Source organism: Petaurus breviceps, unplaced genomic scaffold (assembly GCF_028583685.1).
Source record: "Petaurus breviceps papuanus isolate PSGF00001 unplaced genomic scaffold, PetGlider_PUasm1.0 90925, whole genome shotgun sequence".
NCBI classification, from domain to species: domain Eukaryota; kingdom Metazoa; phylum Chordata; class Mammalia; order Diprotodontia; family Petauridae; genus Petaurus; species Petaurus breviceps.
In genome coordinates this window covers 12,224,260-12,232,316 of record NW_027187380.1, presented here as the reverse complement: position 1 = coordinate 12,232,316, position 8,057 = coordinate 12,224,260, and positions in this window count along the sequence as shown.

Below are 8,057 nucleotides of genomic sequence, written 5' to 3'. Positions count from 1 at the left end.
CCTTCTGTGTCCTAGCAGAGAGGTCAGAGCTTGACATTCAGATTCTGGGCTGGATTTGGACACAGTATCCCCAGAAACCAGCAGAAATCTTCAACACAGAAGGTTCTTTTGTCCAGAGTACATCAGTTCCCTCAAGAAGAGGATCAACGAGGACAGATTTTGAGGCACAGATGAGTGGAGGTGAGGAAGTTTGCATCAGATGGCCTTAGGAGTTAGGGAAGGAAGAGTCCACTCATTAGATAGCTATCTGACTTGAAGATACCTAAGGGGTGTTAACTCCACCATTGCATAGATGGTTCATTACCTCTGATTACCCTTTCAGGATCTGCCCTTAGACCAGGCCAGCACAACCTGCAGCCCATACACCAAAGGATTTCCTCCTCATACAAAGAATATTTTCCTCTACATTTTTTACAGGCTGCCCAAAATCCTTTGGCATGGCCCAAGGGCTGCAGGTTGTGTGGATCCGCCCTAGACCATCAACAAACATCTTAATAAGTTCCTACTATGTGCCCACATTGTGCTTAAGTGCTGGGGATATGAAGAAAGGCTAAAAAAAAAAAAAAGAACAAAAACCAGCCCCTGCTTTCAAGGAGCTCAATCTTATCGGGGGAGACAACATGAAAGATATGTCTATTGTGGAATAGTCTTTTTCATGAGATTGTCACAGAGAGATCAGGAAAGGAGCACTGAAAAAACCTATGTTGCCATCACTCAGGAACTAGGTACTTCTCTCAACGACATACAGGAGTGAAAATATAGAGAATAGGGGCGGCTATGTGGCACAGTGGCGGCAATAGAGCACCGGCCTTGAAGTCAGGAGGAAGTGAGTTCAAATTTGGCCTCAGACACTTAATACTAGCCATGTGACCTTGGGCAAGTCACTTAACCCCAATTGCCCTACCTTCCCCCCTCTAAAAAGTGCAAAAAAAAAAAAAAAAAAAGAAAGAAAATAGAGACAATAGCAAAAATCTAGACACCAAAGAGCCACCCATGGACTGGGGAATGACTGAACAAATTGCAGTCTAGGAATGTAATGGAAAACTATTGTGCTTTGAGAAATGAGAAGAGAAATTCAGAGAAATGTTAGAAGACATGTAGAAAGTGCTGCAGAATAAAGAAAGAACCAAGAGAAAATAAAATAACTAGAATACTATAACTGAAAGCGACTTGAAAGAACTCGATCCTCAGAGCACAGATAATGAAATCTATTTCCTCTTGATGGTGAGACAAGAGTATTGTGTTGCATGGCCAATATGGTAAGTTTGTTGGTAGATTTTCCTTGTTTTTGTTATAAGAAAAACTTCAGTCAAGGACAATGGAGAAATAACTGGCGCAAAAATAACTAATAGTATTTATGTAACATTTTACAAATATTTCATTTTATCCTCACAACAACCCTGAGAGGTAGATGCTATCATGATCCCCATTTTCAGGGAGGAAAGACTTGTCCAGAGTCACACAGCTTGTGAGTGAGGCAGGATTTGAACTCGAATCTTCTTGACTATAGGCGCAGTGCTCTTTTCTGCTTTGCCATTGCCACCACCCTGCCCATAAAATAAAAGGCATCGATGAAGGAAGACCTTTTCTGGTCCTCCTTGCCCCATCTCCCCCAACCTCAACAGTTGTGTTCTCTCTTCCCTCTTGAGATTACTTGATATATTTCTCTCTGTGCTTTATATTTACCTATCAGTGTACACATGTCTGCAAAATAGAATGGAAACTCCTTGAGGTCAGAGTCTATTTCATTTTTGTTTTTGTTCCCCCCAGGGCTTAATATACTGCTTTTGCACCTTCAGATGTTTAATAATTGTTGAATTGAATTGGAAAAAGAAAGAAAAAAATCCAACCATTGAAACTGCCTCAAAAGAAAGGACTTCTGGGGTGGCTAGGTGGCACAGAGCACCAGCCCTGGAGTCAGGAGGACCTGAGTTCAAATCCAACATCAGATACTTAACACTGTGACCTTGGGCGAGTCACTTAACCCCAATTGCCCTGCCTTCCCAAAAAGAAAAGGACTTCTGTGGTCTCTTCCAACTCCAAATCTATGAACTTTTGACCCAACTAAGTAAGTTCAGTGTAAGTGCTTCCTGGGCATTCTGGCTTTGAGCAATGACCTGAATTCCTATAACCATTTCATTAGTTTTCCAGCATTGGGAACCTTTTGTTGTTGTTCAAACTCCCAGTGTGGAAATCCTCTTCACCAGATGTGGATGGGACAACTCATGTCTGCCTTCAAAGGGCATAGGTCCTAGGAGTGCCAGTTTTGCCCAGGCACACATTAATGTCTCAAAAAATTTTGATATTTTTTCTTGCTCTTCAAGTTTGTGTTTTTTAAAGCAAAGTTTAGTTGTTAAGCTTTTTTTTTTTTAAGCAATTGGGGTTAAGTAACTTGCTCAAGGTTACATGGCCAGGTGTTTCTGGGTGGATGCTAAGTGTCTGAACCCAGATTTGATCCCCAGGTCATCCTGACACTGGGGCCGGTGCTCTTACTCGCTGTGCTACCTGGCCGCCCCTAGTTGTTAAGCTTTTAAAATTAAGTTTAGTTAAGTTTTAATCTTTCTAGTTTGGTGAGTAAAAATAATATCCAAAAATAAAAATATGTTTTTTCATTCAACAAATATTTCATTCATTCAACAAATATTTGCCTTAAAAATACACTCTCAAGAGAAATAATGGGAAAGAGTGGGAAGAAAAGAGGTTGAACAGATTTCAAACAATGCTACAAAGAAATAATCATACAGACAGTTTAGTCCTGGCTAAAAAAAAAATAGAAAAGTCAATCAGTGGAACATATTAGATATGCTACATACAGAAGCAAATCACAAAAATGAGGTGTAGACCAAGATCTCCCACGACATACAACACTAATATTTAGTATTTTATTTTATTTTCCCCCACCTACATGTAAAAACAATTTTTAACATTTGTTTTTAAAACTTTGAGTTCCAAATTCTCTCCCTTTCTCCCACATGCCACAATAACCACAGCTAGCATTTGAAGAGCTTTACATATATTATTCATCTGATCCTCACAACAACCCTAGGAAATAATGCTATTATTATTCCCCACTTCACATATGAGGAAACTGAGGCTGAGAGAAGTTAAGTGACTTGCCCAGGGTCATACAGTTCATACATGTCTGAGGGAGGATTCAAAATCAGGTCTTCCTGGCTTCAGGCCTAGTGTTCAATCACTATTCTACCTTCTTGCCTTAATAAATTAAAAATGGATTCATGATTTAGATATAAAAGATCATATAAATTAGAGGAGGCATTATATTACTTTTATTTTATCATTAGCAGAGGCAGCTAGGTGGCACAGTGGATAGAACCCTGGGCCTGAATCAGCAAAACCAGAATTCAAATACCCCTCAGACAAGTAAAAATCGTATGACCCTGGGCAAGTCACTTAACCTCTGCCACAGTTCCATCTCCTGTAACATGGGGATAATTCCACCTACCTCACAGGATTTTTGTGAGGATCAGATAAGATAATATTTATAAAGCACTTAGCACAGTGACTGGCACATAGTACAGGGTGTCCCTAAAGTCTGGACACATGGGAAATCTCACTGCATATTTCAAGAAATGAAACGAATGAAATTTTCAACATTTTATTTAATGTTGCATATATTGAACAAATGAGACTTCATAGGAAGACATAGAAGACACATAGAAAATCTCATTAGTTAATTAAATTAATCTCATTAATATGGAAATTGTCCCCAATAGCTAATGAAAGCTTTTATTCCATATGAAATTGTCATGGCTAAAATTTATGCTAATTAAATAAAATTTTGTTGAAAATTTCATTCATTTAGTTTCTTGAAAATATGCATAGTTAATGAAATTTCCTATGTGTCCAGATTTTAGGGACACCCTGTACATGCTTAACAAATGCTTCTTTCCTTTCCCTCCCCAGCCACAGGAGCAAGAAAGAAAATACCTTTAACAACTATAGAGTTTATAACCTATCCAAACAAGGGATAGAGAGAATTGCAGGAGATAGTGGAAAATTCTGATTCTATGAAATTGTGAAAAAAAAAATTGTCTGAATTTTAAAATTTTTTCCCCAGTTACACATTAAAAACAACTTTTAACATTTGTTTTTAAAACTTAGAGTTCCAAATTCTCTCCCTTCCTCTCTCCCCACCCCACTCCCATTGAGAAGGCAAGCAATTCAATATAGGTTATACACATGTAGTCATGCAAAACATTTCCATAATAGTCATGTTGTGAAAGAAAACATAGACCAAAAAACAAAAAAACAAACCCTCAAGAAAAATAAGAAAGAAAAAAAAAGTATTCAGATACCATCAGTTCTTTGTCTGGGGATGGATAGCATTTTTCACCATAAGTGCTTCAGAGTTTTCTTGGATCATCATATTGCTGAGAATAGCTAAATCACTCACAGCCATCACTGAACGATAATGCTATTATTTTGTACACAGTACATTTCATTTTCTATCAGCTCATGTAAGTCTTTCCAGGTTTTTTCTGAAAGGATCCTTCTCATTATTTCTTATAGTACAATAGTATTCCATCATAATCACATACCACAGTTTGTTTAGCCATTTCCCAATTGAGGACATTCCTTCAATTTCCAGTTCTTTGCTACCAGAAAAGAGCTGCTATAAATATTTTTGTGCATATAAGTTCTCTTCCTTTTTGTTTTTTTTTTGGGGGGGGATACAGACCTAGTAGTGGTATTATTGGGTCAAAGGCTAATCATGGTTTTATAGCCCTTTGAGCATAGTTTTTTTTTTTTACTCTACAGAATGGTTGAATCAGTTCACCACAACTCTACCAACAGTGCATTAATGTCTCATTTTTCCCACATCCCCTCCAACATGTGTCATTTTCCTTTTCTGTCCTACTAGCCAATCTAGTAGGTATGGGGTAGTACCTCAGAATTGTTTTAATTTGCATTTATCCAATCAATAGTAAGTTAGAGCATTCTTTCATATGACTTATAGATAACTTTATTTCATCTGAAAACTGTTCATATTTTTTGATCATTTATCAATTGGGGAATGGCTCTTATTTTTATAAATTTAACTTAGTTCTTTATATGTTTTGAGAAATGAAGCCTTTATCAGAGAAATGTGCTTCAAATTTTTTTCACAGTCACTATTGCTAATTGTATTTCCCTCCATATTCCATCCCTTGTTTATTCTATTCTCTCTCTCCTTTCACCATCCCTCAAGTGTTTTGTTTCTAATTATTCCCTCCCCCAATCTGCTCTCCCTTCTATCACTCTCCCTTCCCCTTCCTCCCCCCCCCCTTATTCCTTCCCCTTTTTTCTTGTAAGGTAAAATAGATTTCTATACCCAATTGAGTGTGTATGTTATTCCCTTTTTGAGCTAATTCTAATGAAAGTAAGGTTCCTTCATTCTCCCTCACCTCTTCCCTCTTCCCTTCCACAGTAAAAGCTTTTCTTGCCTCTTTTATGTGAGATAGAAATTGTTAAGTTTTTGCACAAACAAATCAGTTCAGTTAAAATTAGAAGAGAAAAAATTAATTGGGGAAAAAATATTTGCAGCAAACATCCCTGATAAAGATCTGATTTAATAGATGTACACATGTGTATATATGAACTGATTGAAATCTAGAAAAATTATAAGCATCCCCCAATAAACAAATGGGCAAAAGCTATAAACAGACAATTCTCAAAGGAAAAGACATAAACAAAACAAAACATAAACATCAACACCTATATAAAAATACTTCAAAACGGGGGGCAGCTAGGTGGTGCATTGAATAGAACACCGGCCCTGGAGTCAGGAGGACCTGAGTTCAAATCCAGCCTCAGACACTTAACACAAAACTAGCCATGTGACCTTGGGCAAGTCACAACTCCAATTGCTCTACCTTCCGCCCTCCAAAAAGCAAAAAAAAAAAAATACTCCAAATCACTAATTAGAGAAATTTCAAATTAAACTCTTAGACTGCACCTCACATCCATCAGACTAACAAAGGTAATGATGGAATGACAGTTGTTGGAAGAGCTATAGGAAGACAGGTATATTGATATTGATTCACTGTTGAAGTTGAAAATTGGTACCACCACTTTTTTTCTTTCTTTTTTTTGCTTTTTGGAAGGGCAATTGGGGTTAAGTGACTTGCCCAAGGTCACATGGCTAGTAAGTGTTAAGTGTCTGAGGCCAGATTTGAACTCAGGTTCTCCTGACTCCAGGGCCAGTGCTCTATTCACTATGCCACCTAGCCACCCCAAAACTTTTTTTTGTTTGTTTGTTTTGGTTTTTTTTTTAAAGCAATCGGGGTTAAGTAACTTGCTCAAGGTTACACAGCCAGTTATTTCTGGGTGTGGTACTAAGTGTCTGAGCCCGGATTTGATCCCCAGGTCATCCCGACACTGGAGCCGGTGCTCTTACTTGCTGAGCCACCTGGCCGCCCTACCACTTTTTTTTTTGGCAAGGTAGAGTTAGGTGACTTGCCCAGGGTCACACAGCTAGTGTCAAGTATCTGAGGCCAGATTTGAGCTCAGGTTCTCCTGACTCCAGGGCCAGTGCTCTATCCACTGCACCACATACTGCCCTTGCCACCACCCTTGAAAGCAATTTGGAACTATGCACAAACACTATTAAACTGAGCCTTTGAACCCACAATACCACGAGTTAGGCCTGTCTTCCAAAGAGATCAGAGAAAGAGGAACTAAACCCATGTATACAAAAATAACAGCTCTACTATAAAAACTAAATAAATAAAAGCAACTGGAAACTGGGTGAACAGTAAATGGGGAATGACTGAACAAATTATGGTCTGTATTCATATGTAAGAAATAGTGAAAGGGATGGTTTGAGAGAAACCTGGGAAAAATTATATGAACTGATACCCAGTGAAATGAGCAGAACCGGGAGAACGATTTATATGACAACAACATTATAAAGAAAAACAATTTTGAAAGCTTTAACTCTAATGAGTGGAGTGACCAAGCACAACATGGGAGGACTGCTGTTGAAATATACACTCAACTTTAAGCAGAAGGAGATTGATTCAGTATACAGCGTGACATATACATTTTTTGGACATGGTAAACAATTTTTTTCATTTGATTGTGTTTAATATAATTGTGGGGGCTGGTGGAGAAGGGCAAAAGGGAGGAAAGTTAATGATATTGTTGCCAAAAAAAAAGTCACTGAAGCATTTTAAAAATGAACAGAAGAAAACAGAGGAAATTCAGAATTAAACAAGCAGAACAGCTTTGAAAGTTAATGTGTTGAACTCTGATCAACACAAAGACCAACCACAGTTCCAAAGAACTTATGATGAAACACATTATCCACCTCCAGATAGAAAGCTGGAATCAGATCGCAGATTGAAGCATATTTTCTATCTTTTTTTTTTCTTGGAACATGACCAATGCAGAAATTTATTTTGTATGTCAATGCATATTTGTAATGGGTTTTATTTTTCTTGCTTTCTCAAAGAGTGAGGGAGAGGGTTGCGAGGAAATTTGAACATGAAGATAAAACAAAATTTTAAATTTAAAAATAATGTGTTGAATTATTACACTTCATTTATTTATTTGTTTGTTTATTTATGCTTTAACAAAGCTAGTGACATGAATGAGAGATTCACAGGTTTATATATTAAACCTCTTTTTCTGTTCCACTTTGTATATGAAAGTGTTCTCTTGGGGGGGAATTCATTAAGTTCAAAATGAAAAAAAAAATTTTTCCAAGAAAAATGAAAATTCCCTGGATGCACACCCTAATAAAATATGCTGCCTACACCTATGTTTATAAGCTCAGAGACTTTTCTAGGTCACTGAAAGGTTAAGTAATTTATCCAGTTTACACACATCAGAGACAGGCCTTGAGTACGTATCTTCCTGTCTCTATCCATTAATCCATGCTCCCTCTTGTCCTTCTAAGGAGTGTTATTTTCACCTGTGAACCCTAAAGCTGAGACACACCTTCAGCTTCCACTGGATCCCCTGCTGAACTCCAACTCTGGAAATGTACCAATACCACCTACCCCTGAACTGGACTTTCACATGGCCTGTACTGTATCCCCTCTTCCAGGTCACTG